General features: G+C 41.6%; 1 pseudogene; it reads left to right on the top strand.

The window, feature by feature from the left end:
• The first annotated feature begins 1,050 nt into the window (after window positions 1-1,050).
• Window positions 1,051-18,784, top strand: LOC120841185 (annotated as a pseudogene).
• Window positions 18,785-21,325: the final 2,541 nt, after the last annotated feature.

Genomic DNA, 21,325 nt, shown 5'->3' on the forward strand with positions numbered 1-21,325 from the left:
CCTGCCTGCTGGCTGCTCTGACTAAGCCCTGCTAATAGAAGAGGGTAAACACTTTCAAGTCTGAGGTGAATTCCGGCAGAAGCATGGGGGCGCTCAGTCTGAGCTTTGTGTATCTGTGGCTGAAGCCCTTTCCAAGGCAAGATGCGCCGGGAGTATCTTGAAAAATAGACCTGGTACCGCTATATGCACATGAGTTCAACCGAAGGATTGATGAAATAGAAAGAGACACCAAGTGCCGGCTTGTGTTTCCGCTACAATTAATCTGGATTGGTTTTGAAGTAAGATTGGAAGAGCGGGGCAGCCGGAGGGCTTTCGAAAAAAACATTATGCATTACACTGTGTGCGAATTAGAAATAATTTACTGGATCCCACCGCCCTGCAAAAAAATTAATGTACAGTGGACAGTCCGGTAGGTGAAATAAAGAGTAGATAAGCATTGTCTACGAGGTAATCAGGTTCCGGGCACTAGGCGATTTATTGAGTCGTGGGTTCGTCTCACAGTTTGCTGGCACTGTTGTCATGACGCGCAACGAGAACCAGAGGTCGAGGGAAATATACGAAACTTTATCAATTTCACCGATCGAGGAAAGTACGAGCATTCGTACAAAGTTTTAGAGATTATATGAATGCAAGATAGTTTCCTTACCCAGTGTTAAATGTTGGTTCATCGCATTCTTCTAAACAGTTCGTATAGAAAGGTCCCACGCTACAATTTGCAAGTGTTGGGATACGAACCGTGATTAACTATCGAGTGATTTACCAAATGAGTTCTATGGGAGAGTGAAAATGCTATAGTTTCCAGACGTGCAGAAATGAAAACTCTATAGTGAATCTTTGACATTCGAGACTTTAACAAGATCGCCCGCTTTTTGAACCATTATCTATGTAGAGAGTTTCCAGCTTGTTTTTATAACCACATTCTTTATTTACTTGGACCATGTGCAACCCATTTATACCAGTTGAATAGCAGATGTTACAATGCCTATACTTCCTTAAGTCTGAGTATATAATAAAACGAAAGGTCGAATGCTAGTTCGCAACAGTGAAAACATGAGTTTACACGACTTCGCTGCTGTAATTATCGTCCTCATATTGTTCGGTAAGTGAGAATATTCGTTAAGTAAGCAGGAAACACCTACCTTGAATGTTTTGGTAATCCAAGCCTGTGTTGAGCTTGATTCTATATAAACACGAGTTGTTAAAATAATAAAGAATGTAATTTTCAAACCAACATTTAAGAAAAGTTATTATAAATTTTTCTTTAGAGTAATTTCGTAATCGCTTTATTTCTATAATGAAGTGACCACAGGAGTGAACTGAATTTTTGGATGCATTCTATTTGCGTGTAACCCCAACTAATCTTACACACTGTCTCAATTTTTGCCATCACGAGTTAGAACCTTTTTTTCCAACAAGATTTAAACTTAAAGAATGCGATTGTCACCAGTTAAAAAAGGAATCATTGGACTAAAAAAATATTAATCTGAAAAGTAGAAACTTTTTGTAGTCAGAATTCGTGCGAAGAACCAAACCAAACTACATACTCTCAACTAGAAGTTTTACTAAATACAAAACAAGTTGCCTGAATGTTCTAGTTTTGACCACTTTAGCTGAAACGAAGCTTTACTGAGGGTTAATCGGCGGGTTTCTGACCCTAATTCAAGCATGAGAAAATCAAGAAAGCAGTTCGGCTCGCTCAAAATAGGCGTCCCCATTCCCGATAAACATAACGCAAAATGAATATAAAAATAACCCTAAACAACTTGCCATAAAATGGTCCTCATTTTGAGACGTGTAAGAAAGAGCGACCACATAAGAAAAAAGGATGTTGCCTGATTGAAATGCATAATTATGCATTTTATAAAACAAATAAAAAATAAAACGTGCCTGTGACATGGCTTGTGCCTGAAATTATCTAGTCTTATATTTGGTCTTCTTCGTTTACTCATATTTCACCTTATACCTACAGGAGTGCTTTCTCCCCAGTAAGATGTGCCCATGTTCAGGGCTACGTTAAATTATTGCTATAACTCAAACAATGACCTGTGCTTTATGGCTATGAACCTTCTTCTTTACCTTCTGTTCACGCTTGCATATTTATTTGATATAAAGGATACCAGTTTAGTTTTACTTTCTACGGGAAACGACGACTAATATATCATAATTCGATCAATAAGTTTCCTTTTTAAAATGTTTATTTTAACCATCTATAAAACTGGAAGCTACCCAGCATTCTCTTGAAGCCTGATGAGAGGGTTGACTTTCGCTTTCATTTCTTCGTCTAGTTAGTTTCAGAAGCTATTCAAACTTTCATTAGAAAACTCGATGAAAAAAAAAAAAGGCGGGATCAAACTTGCAATTAGTCGAGAGGAAATCCTTCGGAAAAAGTCCCGTTTGCTGTTCAATCATGTGAGACGCGAAAATATTCAACAGTCTTTCTCTCACCCCTATGTTAAACCGTAATATTTGACTTTTTTTTATTAAGAACCCGAACTCAAACAATTTAATACTTTAAAAACGTACTGCGAAAAAAATGAGTGAAATTGTTTCATTTGAATTGACTAACCTCGAGAAGACCCCAGAGCACTTGCTTTTCATAACCACAACACGTAAACTACATTTTGGTAAAGCGCTTATTAATATATATATATATATATATATATATATATATATATATATATATATATAAAACTGAGAAGAAAAAAACCCTTAGTGAAAAACAGCAACAACGGACGATTTAATCTTCGACGTTTCGGCCGGAGTCCGGCCTTCGTCAGGAAGCTTCCTGACGAAGGCCGGACACCGGCCGAAACGTCGAAGATTAAATCGTCCGTTGTTGCTGTTTTTCACTAAGGGTTTTTTTCTTCTCAGTTTTATACCCACGCCTTCGGCCTCCCGCCACCATGCCCGTTATATATATATATATATATATATATATATATATATATATATATATTGTACAAAGTGAACCATACCTGCACACACAGTGAGTTTCTTCGTGTGGAGCGATACAGTGTGACGCAAAATCATTCGTGGCTGCCACGTGGAGTCTAGCGAGCGCGCTCACGGACTGACGCCATCGTTTAGGGCGTCAGCACTGGTGTTGGTCAGACAGATTTCCAATTTCTCCAATACGCAAGCTTCTTTGATTCATTTCATTACAACTGTGTTCCAAAAACTGTGATCCTATTTACAGAAAGGTCACAATAAACAGTTGCCTTGAAACAGTAATCCTAGGATTTACGGTTACGTCTTATGTACTATCCAAATACAATATGGGTAGAGTTTTTAAGTATGTAAAAAGATAACGTTTCCGTCGGGATTATTTCAATCAATTTCATTTCGGCGACGTGTAAAATACTATTTAAAATCAACGGATCACCAACTGGTTCACTTTGTTAGGAAAGAGTTGCCCTTGAGAACAAAATCTGTAGATGACCGTGCCGTCATTACGGATATGTCTTGAAATCCATCTTTTTTACTCAGACAGGTTTTAAAAATGTTGGCTTTCAAAAGCTAGAGCTATAATTGGATATTCGTCTAATCAATGCCTTATGAGCTAGAAGCAGAAAAAACATGAATATAAGTTTGCGAGCTCTAGTATGAATATAAATGTTTCTCATAACAAAGCTTGGGAGTATTGGCCTCTCGTAAGGTAGAGAAATTAACGGTCATATATAGTATTTATTTAAAAGATGCTTGCGGAGATTCAGGTGAAATTTGAGTCCGAGACTCAACATTATAATGTGAAATTGTGTTTGTTTTAGCGACAAACAACTAAGCACAATTTTGCTTAATTTGGATACTGAGCTAACTGCCGGGGTTTTTAATGTGCACTCTACCAGTGCTATTTGTTACCCCAGTTTAACTTGTTACATGAAGTGTGCTCATTTTACCTTGGTAAGCCAGCTCTTGCAGTTTTACATCAGCAGTGGCGGGTTAGGGTGAAGCAGCTTAGCGGTTCCTCCGTATCCATTCGTGAGGAAACAGGACCCCCAGTTCATCGTCTTCTGCCTTGTTGAAGAGGAAGAGCTGTTTAACATTCACAATTGTGTGGATGATTTATATGCAAAAAAATGCGGCCCTACATTTTCTAAACATCCAGTACTTAACTTTTAATAACCATACAGATGGCCATAGTACTGAGGAAACGACGTGAGGTTGCAGTTTTGTGCACTGGCCATTTACAGGTTCCCATATTTTCCAACCCATCCTACAGAACAGAACTAGAGCTCTCATAGACGGGCTTTTTGTGTTGCAGCTTTATTTCAAGCTTGCGCCTTAAGCGGTTAAGTCAGCTTTCAAATGGATTTAATTGAGAACCTTCAATTCAAATCTTTCCTCGTAAAAAAAACCCTTTGTCGCTGCCATTTAAAAATTAACCATCGCGAAGTTGTGAACTTGAACATGAGCTGAGAGTTAGAAAAAAAAAATTCCATTTATATGTTTTTAAAAATAAAACACAATGTTTTTTTTTTTTATTCTAGCGGAACTTTCGAGACAACAGCCTTCAACCGTTGTTATGAAACGGAAACATTCGACAAGACGATACATATACAGGGTGTTTCACGAAAAGTGGACAAAGTCGATATTGCGAAAACTACTCGTCGCAACGAAAAAAGGCTTGTGTAATTTTGGGCCTGGGTCAGGGGCTTATTTTGAAAAAAATATTAAAGCCCGGGATAATCAGATTGTTACTTATGTTTGGGCAATTAACTTTTTAATGTCGTGTTTAAGGCCAAGGTTTCATTTAGAAAATTGCTCAGCATCATCAAAAAAGACTAATTCGACGAATTGCAGAACGATAGAAGGCATGCACAGCATTTTACGGCTTTTTGAAAAACGGCACAAATTCGACGGATTTTTAAGTTTTGGTTTGTTATCGGAGCGCATCTCGGCCCCGACGGCACCGCGCCCCGTGGAGAAATAGTGCAACCAGCCACCGCTCCGCTGCCCTCGCGCGACACAGCAGAGGCTGGTTGGCGTATTTATCTATTTCTAAATCGAGTGTTTTATCGGAACTTCGCCTAATGCCGCGCGTGCCATGGAGTTTTATCGAGTAGATTGATTTAACAATTTTCGATAATATCAATAAAGTTTCCAATTAATACTATGCCTTCGAACTTTAATGATGGAAGAGTTGCTACTCGAAGTAGTTATTTGCCTAATATATCGACGTTTATTCAGTTTCCTAAATAGGCCCTTTGACAGATGCCATCCAGTCATCAATATTGGTTGTTGTTATCCGAGGCATAAATGTTTGAGGAACAAATATGCCAGCCTTCGGTGAAACGCCCTGCATGCTGTTAAGCTGTGTTCAATATTTTTCGTTCTCTACCGGTGATCATCAGTCACATAGCAGAAGAGTGGGGAAATTGTCTTCTAGAGTGACAACTCAAGAATTATGCAAACTTAGTTGATTTCAATTTTTATTACATCCTTTCGTAGAAGCTGTTTAGTCAATAGGTAGTACAGTGCATACGTCTAAACACTTCCGTGTATGCTATTTTGAGGTAGATTAAACCTTATACAGATGTATACTGTTTTATTGTTTAATTACTTTGTATCGTCAAACCCTTCGGATCACGAAGGTCCTCTTTCGATTGGGTAGGACATCACTACCACGTGTCAAGGTCGTTGGTCAGAATGCGAAAAACAACCAACTTGCAGGATGGTTCCTTAAAAAATTACAATTAGTTTGAACATCGTTGAAAAAAGAGTCAAAGTACAGGCTAGCTGGTGGAAGTCAACCATTTCGTCGTTTACCCTGAGACTGGGGGGTTATTTGAAGAGCAGAAGTAACAGAAAAAAACAGACAGGTCTCAAACTCAGCTATACGTTTATTTCAACAACTTCCTCTTATATAGTTAGTTTTCGTCGTCAACAACCAATCACATACGACTTGTCCTTTGCACCGTGACTTTACAGGTTCCACTGTATCACAAAAGAAGCGGACACTCCCAACGTTTCCAAGTGAAAAGGTTCTAGCAGAAGATATGCCTCACAAAGCCTCAAGCAACTCTTTTGTGTCCTCACAATAAACAGGACAACAGCCCACAACAACATCCCACTCAAAACTGGTCACCTCCAAAATTGTAGAAAACAGACAATACACACCAGTACACACCACAGACAATACACACCAAAGAAGCCTTTCAGGATGACTAACTAAAAAAAAAAAAAAACACTTAAAATTGTAAAAATTGCTTGCAGCGGTTCCCTATTTGCATAGAAGGTTGACTAACGCAATTTCCCAACGATCTAATCCTAATTGTTTCTCTTACCACCCTTTTAACATCGTTCCTTTCCTTAACAACTACATCCGTTCCAGACCAATCCGTTGTGCAGTTTCTACACTCCTCCAGATGCTTAGCCAACTCCGAATTTGCTGCATTATTTTTAACATTCCTTTTGTGTTCTGTTAAACGATCGTTTAAACACCGAGAGGTTTGGCCTACATACTTAAAACCACACGCCAAACATTTGGCGTGTGGTTTGGAACGAGGTCCTTGTTGGGAGTATGGGAAGGAAAACCCAAAACCGGTTCTGTCAAAGAGTAGCTGTCACTCGAAAAATGTAAAAGCCGGGGTAGTCAGATCTTTGATTAGTAATGCTTTGGTGAGATTATGCACGCATTTCGGACCGGGGGCACTAAAAAACCAGTGGGAAAGACTGGTAATGGCAGGATATGGGGAAGAGTACATCAAAAGGCAGATTGCCCTACAGTGCAGGGAGAAAAAGGGGAAGACGCAAAAAATCAGGAATAGGTACGCTGTGGTTCCGTATTTTCACGAGGTGTCCCACAATCTTAGAGCATGTGCAAAAAAATATGGCGTGGATGTTGTATTCAGCACGGATTTTAGGTTAGATAGATTGACACCTTTTGAAACGGCTGAGAGGGGCTGTCAGAAGGCGCATAGGGAAAAGTCGGTGCCGTGTAGCGTAGGCGTGGTGTATGAGGTTCCTTTGGCGTGTAGTTTTAAGTATGTAGGTCAAACCTCTCGGTGTTTAAACGATCGTTTAACAGAACACAAAAGGAATGTTAAAAATAATGCAGCGAATTCGGAGTTGGCTAAGCATCTGGAGGAGTGTAGAAACTGCACAACGGATTGGTCTGGAACGGATGTAGTTGTTAAGGAAAGGAACGATGTTAAAAGGGTGGTAAGAGAAACAATTAGGATTAGATCGTTGGGAAATTGCATTAGTCAACCTTCCATGCAATTAGGGAACCGCTGCAAGCAATTTTTACAATTTTAAGTGTTTTCTTTTTTTTTTAGTTAGTCATCCTGAAAGGCTTTTTTGGTGTGTATTGTCTGTGGTGTGTACTGGTGTGTATTGTCTGTTTTCTACAATTTTGGAGGTGACCAGTTTTGAGTGGGATGTTGTTGTGGGCTGTTGTCCTGTTTATTGTGAGGACACAAAAGAGTTGCTTGAGGCTTTGTGAGGCATATCTTCTGCTAGAACCTTTTCACTTGGAAACGTTGGGAGTGTCCGCTTCTTTTGTGATATAGTGGAACCTGTAAAGGCACGGTGCAAAGGACAAGTCGTATGTGATTGGTTGTTGACGACGAAAACGAGCTATATAAGAGGAAGTTGTTGAAATAAACGTATAGCTGCGTTTGAGACCTGTCTGTGTTTTCTGTTACTTCTGCTCTTCAAGTAACCCCCAGTCTCAGGGTAAACGACGAAATGGTTGAAAAGTACTTCTACAGGTTGTCCTAAATAGCGGCCAGGCTCTTAAACCAACCGAAAAATTTGGTTTTCTAAACTATTGCTCTACGATTTGGTGCAGTGTTGTCCACGGATGGTGCATGTTTTGCTTTTGTAAAATTTTCACGGAGCGAACTTACCTGAGGAAAAATTAAAGAAAGAAAAAGGCTTAACTCCTATGAAGACGCATCGAAGCCACCGTTCTGCAAACCATAGGGCGCGCTATTTCAAGCACGGTTGCCTTATGATTGTCTTATAAAAGCAACATAGGTCACTTTTGTTATTTCGGTCGTACCAATAGTATGTGCGTCTACTATTATTGTAAAAGTGTAACTGCTTTAATTACGATATTTTTCTTTACCGATGAACAATGGTAGACTATATTTAAGGCCCAATCATTTGTTCCGTAGCAGCCGTGTAAAAACAAGCTTTGACTGGGTTTTTACAAAAATGTGTTTTGAGAGTTTAGCGGGCAACCCCATTAAAGTTTATGATTCTCTCAAGTGGATTAATTAATCCGAAGGATTCCTAATAGGCCGTCCGAATAAATTTTTATACGCTAAGAACTTGCGCTACTTTTCGAGTCAGGGGAAGCGATGTTCATCGATGTTTGCTTGCAAATAAGCTCGCTTGCGCCCCCTATCGGCGGACCCCTGAGAGCTTCCGGTTTTCCTTTTTTTGTCCATTTGCTTCCCATATTTCTGTTATCTGTACTTTCAGCAATCCGTGCAGCATCTTACAGATCTAATACAGATACTTCTCCGAAGGATAATCTTAGCCGATCGCTCTGCGCTGCTGAAAAACAAATAAATGCACTACCGGAAGTTATACGGAAGCACTAAATAGTGTGGCGCCCTGGCGGTATTGGGGAGTTTTCGTACATGCTGTTCCGCAACGCTCTTCACAGCCCGCTATGATACCTGGAACTCTACAGCCAAGGCTATCGGCGCGCAGGCGCAGTAGCGACTTCGTCGCGGAGGGCTTAGCGGAGGGAGAAACGCGGTCTACGAAAACTCCCTATTAGCTGCCTCCAAATCCGACGAATAGGGGCGAGGGAATGGTTGAAAATGATTGAATTAGTTTTCATTAGTGTACGGCTTTAACACGGAAAAAGTTGTTTTACCTGTTTTTGGAGTTGTTTAGTCCATATTTGCACACGATCACTAAGGGCTACGGGAGGCAAGCCTTCGGCAAAAATAAGGTATTTTTATCTGTTTGCCAATTGCACTCAATAAGAGATTTTTTTAAATGAGGAATTTGGACATGGTAGAAAAAAAAACGATTGCTAAGAAATTCGTGGGATAGGTTTCAGTTTGCACCTTTGATGGCTGTCTATTGAAACACATCGTAACTTATATCTAGAATACAATGCACTAATGGAGGCTATCAGCTGAAGATCTAGCAAATAGGACTTTTTGATGATAAAAAAAGTAATTTATCTTCTACCAGCAATATAATGCCCTATTTGCCGCCGACAGAATGCCAAGACTTTTCAAGATGCTTTTTCACGGGCATCCTCCAGCTTGCGGGGTGGGCTCTCCTGTGTTTTAATTATTTATTTTGATCTGACTCTTCCTTTTTTTTTCAATTCGCCAGTACTTACATATTAACCAAAATAAATTCAATGATGCAAAAAAAAAAAGAACAAGAATTTTATCTTATAAATCCAGAAATGCAGCTGCATATTTTGTATACGACGATTTCGTATCTTTTATTATATCTCGAAAATCAGTTGATTATATAATATTCTTTAGGCCTCAATAGCTTTAGCGCATCAGAAGAATGAAAATGCACGAGGAGAAATTTTGAGATCTGCACGTTCTTACTGCTTTAACCATTTTTCTGAGTCACGTGGATTTGTTTTGAAACGAAAGTTAAGTTTCGACCGCCTCAGTAGTCGGTGCACTCAGATCATTAAAATCAAATTAGGTTTAAAAAATAAAAATAAAACATTTTACATATAAAGAAACTTTCCTTTATTTTTTTTTTTATCTGATTAACCATGGCTTTTTCCCATATAGCGGTTCAGAAATATTCGTCTGGCTTTCGCTACGTCTTTTCCCTACTTTAAGATGAAGTCGTCCATTTGCAGAACTTTTACGGACGATGCAAAACGTTCATTGGTCTCCCGCTATTTACAGGAGTTGAACACAAGGGACAAACAGAAGAACGTAATGATTTTGCCACAGGAGTCAAATGTGGACGGCGACATACAGGGAATACTGTTTCCGAACGAATCATGAATGGTACCGTGGCAGATCCGGGCAACTGGCCGTGGATGGTGGGGCTGTACACTCGCAACGATACCTTTCATTGCGGCGGCGTTTTAATAAGCGAGCAATTTGTGTTGACCGCCGCGCATTGTTTTCGGTATGTACAAAATTCACCTCTCTCATTGCGATGAATATTACGCTTCTTTCAACCCGTCTTATGGAGTATGAGATCCACCGCACCTTTGTTGCATACAAATATGCCTTCGTTGCGAACAAATATATTTGTAAATGCTTTGGCAATCCCTTTTTTATAGGAATATATTTGAATACTAATATATGTAGAAATTTCTTTTAAATGTTTTAGATTAGTATGGGCCTATATTTTGATGTGATTTTTTTTCCTTTGAATTATAGGCATTTTCTGCTAATACTTGAATATACATATTACTTAGCAGTTTAATATAAGATTTTTTAAACCACTAAGCCTTCGCACGGCTTTCTAACTCTATAGAATTCTTCCTTTCAACAGATGGTACAGGATCTTTTCCCAACTATAATAAATTTGCCGGCATGTAATATGTATATAATATGTTTTAAATGTGTTTGTAACGTAAGGACTGAGGGTATCCAACGCCTGAATAATCTCGATTAATTGGCAGCGGCTACAAAAACAGGGGTATTGTGTCCGTTCTCGCGTATTTTTATATTTGGCAGATGTCACCTCTAAATGGATTGTCGGCATCTGGAGCAAAAATTACATTATACGAAATGTTTCTAAAATCATCAACCATGTTTTATTTATATCCAGCGGTCGTTTGATGCGTCACAACATTTGTGAGTGTTTACAAGAGTGCCTTCGCTGCTTCGTAATGGATCGAATCCATGGCTACTCACAGGCCACTGAATTCGTCATGCGCAAAGTGTTAACAGAGTTGTGTGAAGATCGAAGTTCCCTAAAAAATGATCATATTTAAAACTTGTGAAGAAATATGCATCAAGTATTTTATATAGTTAGATTTTAGTGAAGATCATAGTGCAACACTTATTTATAAGTCGGAATTTAAAGTGACTTGGGTCTGAAGCTACAGTCAATATTAAAAAAATAATAAAAAATTAGCCGGGCCGGCGAAAGGGGCAGAGGTGGCGCTGCAGTCACGTGACCACATTGGAGTTGATGTTGCCTAGCGTGTGGCATATTTTTCCCACGGGGGAGGTCAACAGACAGAAACAGTTCCGAAGGCTCGCGTACAAAACGCCGCTGTTTTTCCTCAGACCTTCACAGGCGCTATTTGGTTGCGCTTTGAGAGGTGCGATATCATCGATTTTATTTACTGCTTTCTCGCCATTATATGTTTTTAAGATGCTGAACTGGCAGTAATAATAATGACACTACAGATGTAGCCTAACAAACTTCAAATATATGGAAGAGATAACTGTCTGCGGAAGCACCCCGGAGATTCAAAAAATGTTAACCGTCTGACCACTCTCGATATCGGTGTTTCCGCGACAAAGCAGCGTCGCCTGTGACGGTTTCGCCGTTCCGGTCGGCGATCACTAGTCCCAATCCTATTTAGTGAAGACTGCACATACCAGTTGTTCGAGACACTTACCTCCCAAAGCGAAATTGCGGACAATGTACACGGGGATTATTTCGTGACAGAGTTTCACTTGGGAAAAACCCGCACAAAATACTGTCGATACCTCTCTGCTAATTTGTGCTCCGTACTTTTAGGTTGCAGTTCCGATAATCCCAATATAGCATTCTATGATGAACGAAAACTGTCGTTTATATTATTTTCAAGATCCTGATATCCCGAATGGTGTGACGAAGGGAATTCTCTAACTCAATAGGTATCTCACATTGCCCTCTCTTCCCATCTGTATAACACTTGAAGGAACCAGAACGCCAGCTTTCTTTCTGCGCGTCTCGGAAGCACAAATAAGACACGGTTCACAGATTGTTCTGATGAAACAACTCGACGTGAAGCCGCAGAACGGAGTGACACGACAGAGAGCGACGCGACGCAGAACGTCAAGGTCACTTGCGTTGATGTTCAGGAGGTCTGCATCCCTCTTCAGAAAGACTGTAACTTTTTTATGGTACTGTATCCCCTATGATCATTTACTATCCTTTTTGCTCTAAGATGGCTGGACATAGTGGTTTACCAATTACATTTCTTTTACAGCAAGATATTGCAGTATTGAAATTAAAAAGACCTGTAAAGTTGACAGATCGTATACAGCCCATCTGCCTTCCGCAAGACTGCGTCGAACCGTCTTTAGACGTAACCACCTGTTCGCAGGTTGGGGCAAAATCCAAGGTAAACTAATTTTTTTTCAGCTTATTTTTCTTAGTACCAAGTGCGATACAGCTAGCACGGACAATTCATCGGTAATGGTTTTTCTTTTCTGGATTTTTCTTCATCATAGTCTAAAAGATGACCTCAAAACTTTTACTGATGTCAGAAATGAGCCACCACAGTCGTCACGCTATAGAGTAAATCGTGGTGCTTGACATCAGCCAGTCTGAGTAGCTTGTGGAAATCATGAAATGCTCGCGCCAACAGTTCGCCGCAGTGTATTTTATTTTATCATTTCAAGTCTGCCAGAGTATGTTTCGTAACATGTGGCCGTCGGTGTATCGTCAACCATTTTTGTAGACGACGTAACAAACAGTTAATACTTTGCGAAACATCTGATTTTTCTGGTGAATAGCATCTGGAGTTGAAAAAAAATATAGCGTGCTGGTAAGGTTACGAGGACGAATGAAAGCAACACGAACGTTCTCTCCGCCGTTCATGTTTCTTTCCTTTATGCCTGTAACATCTCGAGTGGACACCGCTGCCTCCGTAGAAACGGTGTGGATTCTTTTTCTATTCTAACAGAGAGGAGTCTGTATTTGCAATTAAGAACACTTACAATGCAACCCATACTACTTGGAATCAGATGTCCGTTTCCGCGGGTATTCGCTAGAAGACAAATAATAAATCAGTAGCTGGTCAAATGTGGAGGAAGGACCTCCAAAATCCGCAGTGGCGCATGAGTACCTCGATCTACACCCGATGGTGTATTATCACAAGGCCGGTAAGCTTACCCAGACCAGATTTTGATAGGGGCATCATGTCACTGAGCTGAGCTTGTATTCCAATTACCTGCAAAGTCAATTAAAGAAATCTCTAGTTCAGGTTTCTCAAGTGCCTTAATAGAGACGAACACAGGCGATGGAGGTTACGAGGCCCAAATTGAACATATGTAGAAAACAAAAACTTAAAGGATCCCAAATACCTTTGATTGAGTGTACCGAACATTCAGGGCGTTTTCCGACTTTCGCACTTTTTATTAAAAAAAAAGAATTTGCAATGGTGTTAACACGTTTTCCATGATATACACAAAGTTTGCAATTCTTAATTTGCTCTGCATAACTATTCTTAATAAGTACCTACCAAAACATTATGAATATTATTAACACAAGGCCATTTTAGGTCCCTCTTGGGCTGAAATGACTTGCAGTGTTGAAAAATAAATAAAAAATGAAAGACGTTTGCAACTTTCTGCAACGCCGAATTAGAGCCCAGCGCTTGAGGGGGAGGACAGGAGAGTGCTTAGGGGAGGGTATGTCCCTCCTCCTTACCTGTACCCTAACCTCCTCCTCTTCTCCCCCCGTGCTTCTCCTCTCGTCCTCTGCTCCTCTTCCTGCCCTCCTCTCCCCCCTCCTCCTGCTCCTCTCTTGTGGTATTCAGATTTTGCGATATAGCGTGCTAAACAATATGAAAAAAATTAAATAGAAAAAATGTATATATAGGATGGTTCAAGTCATCAGGCTCGATCTAAAAGGGACCGTAAAAATCGACGCCTGCACGCAGCCATCTAAACTTTTTGTCAAGGGTGTTTTTCACAGGTCGGTTTTTTCTTGTAAAATTTCAAAGCGAAGTTCTCTTTTAGCAAAAAATATGGCCGAGAAACTTGCGAGGGTCTACGGCGGGAGGCGACCCAGACCACCAAGTCCAGTAGCGGGGTGTATTTGACGTTCGTATTGGTAGATGGCTTCGGGAGCAGCGTTTGGAGGTGCAGCCGACCAGCGAAAGATAGCAGACGACACGCAGACGAAATCCGTTGGCAGCAAACGCGCCGCCGTTATGCAGACGCGAATTTTTACTTTAAGTTTTGCTTTTATTGTACGCATTCATTTTTTAACCGAAGGTACATTTCAAAAGAGATTATATTCGTTTTAATAAACTTAGTGGTCGTGAGCCGTCGCGATAAGGTGGTAGCGCCATCTATCAGTACGAACGCCAAACACACCCCGCTGCTGGACCCCTGTCGTCTGCGTTGCTGCCCGCCGTAGACCCTGGCAAGTTTCTTGGCCTTATTTTTTACAGAAACAAAGCTACGCTTTGTAATTTTGCAAGAAAAAACTGACCTGTCAGGTACACCTGTGACGAAAGGTTTAGATTGCTAAGTGCAGGCGTCGATTTTTACGGTCCGTTTTAGATCGAGCCTGGTAACTTGAACCACCCTATATATATATATATATATATATATATATTCTGGTATTCTCACTCAACGCTTGTCCGGAAAAAGGAAATGTAGTTCTCACATCTAGAAGCTCCACTGTGTCTAAGTTATGCCGGTGCTAGGAAAAAGGACAGCAGGGTCAAGACGGAAGTACGAGACAGCGTTAAAGACCCCACTTTGACAATGCACGTGATACTCTCGATGTTATCCTACTTGCTGGCGGCTCTGTTTAAGCTGCTTGGCGTTTTTGATTTTCTCAGCATTAGTCTTGAGCATGCTCCCCCGAGATGGCACAGCAGAACAGCGAGCGCACGTCCCGTGGGGCCAATTGGATGTTTCCATGCATGACTGGTATCAAGTTCTTCTTTGTCTAGCACGAAATATTTGGTGAGTGCCGTAGGCGAGAGAGACAACGCTACAACGACCTCGGTGGATCAACGTCCACCAATTTCGTGTTACGAGCCACATAGATCGATGGGTACAGCACAGATTCCTACACCTGTAGATTGCCACTTAGATAACGTGTACACCACGGTTTCGTACGTGCCTCTCTGTGATTTATGAGCGGTGATATCACTTTCCCGCACAACGCATAGCTGGCATCTCCCCTCCTGCTCCTCCTCATCCTCCTATCTTCTCCCCTCCTCCTCCGTCCCCATTCTGCTCCTCCCCCCTCCTCCCTCCCCCTCCTCCTCCCTCCCCGTGCATTCTATTATGAGACGTTTCGCATAGTGTGACGTTTCCCATAAAACACCATCCGTTAAATTCGGAGGGTGTTTTTGTTAAAGCCTCGTCTGACTAACTTCTTTCACTGTTTCGAGGCTTTCTCACCAGTCTCAGGTGTTTTAACAATTGGTAAATTTATCCCAGCTCACCCGCTTCCTCACGGTGTATTTGCTTTTACAGAGTCTATTTTTTGCCGAAAATTCGGAGTTTATCGGACTTCACTTTTCTATGATTCACAAATCCTCCAAAATTCGGAGTTTAATTTCACAGTGACTCCTAGTAATAATAAATAAGCAAATAAATAATTAAAAAAATGAACAATACTCGGATGTGAACGCATGCCAGATAAAAAGAAAAAAACCAATAAAACGCGCTTGTATCTACATTTTTAAGCTGGATTTTGCGATTCGCTGATTGCTACTGGCAATACTAATTTGTCCCACGACAAAAGTTGCACGCGGGTGTTGCTTCGATAAACTTCCATATCTTAAAATCAATACAATTCTGGAGGTGGTCACTGGGAAGTTCGTATATATTCCATCCTATTCAAGCAATCTACCCCACTGCCGCGCGAAGTGGAGTAGTTAAGGATTTAAAACAGAAGTTTCAACTTCCCCTCTCCCATTTCATGCAATCTCTATGATCTATAGCTCTCCCCGTCACAAAAACACAACCTCTCCTTCCTCTAAAGCACAAATAGTATAGCCTAAACCGGAAAATGAAGCAAAGGTTTTGCCCGGACCAGGTTGGACAATGACCTGCTGTCCTGAATAAACCTTTACAAGATAAGTGGTATTATTTTGTCCAGAACAATGGTTCGATATTTGAAGGATAATTATAACGGCATTTTTTCAGCACAATTGAACCTGCTCAGATCAAATTAATATACGGTATTTCTTTTGTTTTTCTTGAAAAGGTGGGGGGGGGGGGGGTGCATTGGTCAATCACAATTTGGAGTTTATCGGAGACTGTAAACGTCTTATTTTTCGTGGGCTCAAAATTTCGCGATTTAGGTCACGGCAGAAGCTTTGAAATAATTCGCGGGTTCTAATATTCGCGACGCGGTGGGATCTCAATATAGATTTTAATCTGTTTATATTTTACCATAATTTTTCGCAGGATGTATTTATCGGGAATTGTAGGTGATTCGCAAAATTGGCGGAATTTAGTCTTGGCGAAAATGAAGTCGTTTACAGTAAATCCGAATTGACCAAAATTATACCGGCAGGTGTTTTTCGGAGTTTTAGGATTTACCCGCAAACACAAAACCTTGGTTATAATTATCAGTTTGACGAGCGTGCTGGGTTAATATTCAATACGAAGAAAGTAAAACACAAACAGGGGGCAGAAACAGAAATGTACAAGCTTGTGCATGTCTGTCTGCGTCCACTGCCTGTGCTTTGCTTTCTTCGTATTGACTACATATAATTCTGTTTTTAAAGTACTACTGAACTGTTATTGGCTGAGAGGACGTTGGCAGGCGTAAATGCTTTTTCCTCTACCGCCCGGCCGCCTTGTCCTGCAAAACTCAATGAATGAATGAATAAATAAATGAATAATATCAAATAATTTTACAATTCTTTTCTAAAACGATTTTTTAAGAAAATTAGGAGTCACAACGACCAAAATTCGCATGTTCCATGTTACCGAGTGACTACCTTATATTCGCTTCAAATGTGTACATTTTTTTATTCCTATTTACTATCAGATAGATGGCAAAACATACAAACAAATAAGAATCAGGTATACTGTGTGTCTCTTGTTAATGCGACCTATAAGTTCATAAATTTATTTAGATGATCAGAGCTTTGACGACGATTACTATTACGAAGACTATGAAGACACCGGAGGGGAAGGCAACGACAACATTTCAGTCGAGGAAGGAATAAGCGGAAAGTCACTTTCAGGACCAGCAATATCGGTGAAAGATGCTGAAACACACACGTTGATGGAAAGACAAGTTCGCCTTATTAGTAAGCAGGAGTGCGAACAGCAACTTAACATAACTGTGCCGGACTATACCCTATGCTCCACTGGAGGAACATGTCAAGTGAGTTAAAATACCTATTGTACAATTTTGTGTTAAACGCACAGTGTCCAGCGGCCGCGCGACCGGATCGGGATGGGTCCCGTGCCCTGGCGCACCTATCCCGCTATTTTTCCCTCCCACTGAGTGCAAGGCTTTTGAAAGTGAGGGGGCCTTTCGCTCTTCGTTTGCTACCTTGTTATCAAATGCTTCATTGTAATTACTAACAAGATGACAACGAGAGAGACGGGCTTCAGTTGTCTCGCCGCCTGCGTGGACTTCCTGCCTTCGACAGCGCTTCGGCGTCTCGTAGACCTAGAGAGGGCTTGCGCAACCAAAAGACGGCGAAAGCAAACAAACGCCTGCTGGAGTCTGGGCATTCAGAAGACACGCCCTGCCGTTCTCACCTCGCCAGTGACTATGCGCGAAGAAACTGAGGGAGAGCAGGAGGTGAGAGCGCGAGGGGACGTCAGAACGCCGAGCTCTGCTTCGTAAAGTTAGTGGGTAGACCTAAAGCTGGCTGCCTTTGTGTCCATTGCACTTACCGAAAGCGTTCGAATGCGAAAGCCAAACGCCCGACGCCGGCGTTCCGCGTTCTAACGCGTTCGACGAGCGTAGTGTGCACACAGGCAGCTATCAGTTTTAGGCGCACTTACTAATCACTCCAACGAGAGGTCGGAGTTCTGACGCCCCCACACGCCCCTCTCGCGTTCTTTTCTCCTTCAGTTTATCGGCGCTAACGCATTCTACTTCGATCATTTTCATTAAACAAAGTGCATAGAGTACCAAATCTTCCGGTAGCGGCGTGGGCTGTCCGCGTCACAGAGAACACCTGCGCACGCACTTCCCACGCTGTCGCGATTTCGTGCTGCGCCAAGGGAGAATGCTGCCACGCACTCATCAATGTAGATACCGGTTCGCCAAAACAGCAGAAGCAGCTGTCTCCGCTTTCTCGAAGGCTGCCATGGCGATTGATGGCTGGCAGCCACACCTCGCGGTCCAAATAAGAAAACCCCGAAACTGCAAGTGTCCAGTCGTTCCAACTATGCGCAAGTTCTCATAAGCCGTGGGATTTCCGCGGAGTAGTACTTCTTAAGAACCAAGTGATTGTTCCCCAAAAACAAAATATCCATTAAATGTTCTTGCTTACGTAATTACGTTCCACAATAATGACTCCTGAAATCGGATAATCCACTGCCAATCATTTCGAGGGTATTCTAGTATTTGGAATATCTTAGTGCTGCCGATTGTCCTTAGCGGAGCGCAATTTATACCAAAATCGCTGGTGTTTTCTCTGTGCTTTCCTTTGCAGGGAGACAGCAGAGGACCTTTGATGTACGAGGATAATGGAACGTGGTACCTTGTTGCGATTCATTCCGCATCAACTCTTAATTGCTATTATCCCGATGTGCCAGCGAGACATATAAAAGTGTCATACTTCGTTGCAAGTGTGATTGAACCCTTTATGCAGCTGCGTGGTAAAAATAAAGGAAGGGATAATGTATGCGCCACGGACGAGGATCGTATAAGATGTGTAACAAACTTTTACGGGTTTTGCAATATGTCGGTAGAACCTGACACAACCGAAAAGTAAAAAATAAATATTTGTTGATCCCCTGATCATACACTAATTTGAAACATTGTAGTATCAGTTATAACGGTTTAGATGCTAAGCAATTTGGTGTAAATTTGTGATCAAAATCTAAGCTAACGCAGGGTGCCAACTCACTCAAGGGTAAAGGGGTTACATTGGCCAGGTTTGTAATCCTGTTCTGCTGTCGCACTCACAATTAGTTCAGCGCCTGCTGTAACCTAAACACTCGTTGAAACAATCACCACGGTCCACAGAAACGGTGCTCAGATAACGAGGGGTCGTATAATAAGCATTCTGACTAAAGTGGGCGAACTTGAAATTTTGACTCAACTACTCCTCACTCTTAACTTCCCCAAAAAATTGAAGAATGCGACGTGTATTTACCTTAGATGCTTCCTTTCCCTTCCGATTTCAAGATCGCGACATTCTTGGTTATTGGCGACATTTCCCACCTTGTTCATTACTAGAGCAGTGTGCAGCAAGCGGAGAGCGCGTCAGATGTCTGTCACCACCAGCGGCGAATGAAGCGACCGCGTTGCTTGCGACTTGCCTTCAACCCGTCCCGCGGGAGGTATGGTTGGGCAGGGCATTTTGGTCTCGTGGCAAGTTGCGTTTTGGGGCCACGTTGCGTGAACCAGTGAGGTTTGAATGTGTGCATGGGCGCTATCTTGCATCTGCGAATTCCAAGAAACGCTTGGTCTGAAGCAAAAGTGCAAATCAGTGTGATCTTGCAGTTAAACTATGCACACGAAATCAAAGGTAAGTTCACGAATGCCAGAATTTAACCTAGACGCTGTCTGCCAAATTTAACGAACGTCCCTGCTGATTGAAGCTCGTGACGTTTTCGAGAAATCGAGGACAGAAAGATTGAACCCGTCATTCCAGTAAGGAAGGTATCATTGTTGACTGGAAACAAACCTGATGTAGATTGTGGATGAGCGGTGGCAAGCGTCGCCGCGTTGAGGGAGATAACTCGGCATAACAAGCATTGGACGCCTCCCGACGCCGAAGGAGTGTACTTGACTCCGTGTAATCCAACCACTCTCACGCAACAGGTGAAGTGAACGTGGAAGAGGCAGTGCTTTCCACTGAATACCAAGATTTCTAGTTCCAAGATGCTCGCGCTAGGTAAGCTGGTTGGAGACAAACGTGACGGGGCCCATCAAACTGGATGCAGAAAACATAAAGCAGCATGGCGCGGCAGCACTCAACAAGTTCCCCTGGTGAACAGACACTCACAGTGAGCTTGCGAGGCAAACAATAATGCAAGCCTCAAGCTGCTTTTAGGATTAACTATGAAGGAAAGACAACAAGGAAGGAAACCTTTGCATTTCTTGCATACATCTAAGAAAGCTCGCTTTGTATGGCAATCACGCACTGAACCACGTAAAAAAGTGCGTAATAAACCTTTGCCGCGTATCAAACCATTTTATTTATTTGCGCCCTTCCGTGCTCTTTTTACTTATTGAGTATCTTGGCTCATCGTGGATCTCGTTACTGGTTTCACCTCTTATCTAGACCTCTCGCCCTAGATTTGTTATCTTGACTCATGTTGAACAAGTCATGAGGAATAACGACGCTGGAGATAAAATATTACCTCTCAACTACTCTTTGCCCTTTAAAGAGCAGCTTATACTGACTTCACCAATATATTCCAGGACTCGTGATGAAAGAGTGCAGATTTACTATATTGTGGTACAAAAACTTCGATCGAGGACTCGAGACACCGTCTTGCAGCAAAACGTTTTTTAAACGCTAAACGAAATATTAAAAAAAAAATGGTGCAAATAATATTTTACTGACTAGCGCCCCCTCCCCCTTATCTAATAGTGAGCTTGTTTCAGGTCAACCAAATCCACTATGGAGTTCATTTTGAAATAGCCATAGGGAGCTTTAATAGTTGATCATTGGAATCTTTGGGTCTCTTCACTCGTTAAAACTCTCGACTTGTTGCACCTGTTCACTTATGTTGAATCTCTTGACGCGTTTTACATTTTGGCTCGATCTGATCCGATGGAAACCGATGATAGCTTTGAGTTATACTCCGTTTCGCTATGGGTGTGAGCAGAAGAGTAGCTGATGGAGATATAGCAACGCTTTGAGCGGGCCTTTTATTCACGCGCGGTGGTGAAGTGAAGGTATCCTTCAAAAACAAGGTACTTGTGCTTGTAGCCTCAACTTTGCTCAAACTTATGGTAAAACAAAGTGGCTGTCGGTGGCACGTTCAGCATTCGTCGTACTTTCAGGTCAACGGTAGCACCGAAGGAAAAACAAAAAAAACTAGCAAGCAAATCGCGTGGTGTTGACTTGTTGCCAGACCAGGACGCGGTGCGCGGTCAAAGCACACTCGTTTTTAATGCCGTTGAACTCAGCATTCTCAATTTTAGATATTTTGGTTTCCAAAAGTACTTTAGATGACAAAATATTTAATAAAATACACGTGTCGTGTATTTGTTGAGCACTTCTTAGACCGAATTGCAAGATAATCTTGACCCCAAATACTTTCATCCTTTCCTTACTCAACGAAGGAGTCCTTCGTCT

The sequence above is a fragment of the Ixodes scapularis genome, unplaced genomic scaffold, assembly GCF_016920785.2.
Source record: "Ixodes scapularis isolate PalLabHiFi unplaced genomic scaffold, ASM1692078v2 PGA_scaffold1__304_contigs__length_218370807, whole genome shotgun sequence".
In the NCBI taxonomy this organism is placed as follows: Eukaryota; Metazoa; Arthropoda; class Arachnida; order Ixodida; family Ixodidae; genus Ixodes; species Ixodes scapularis.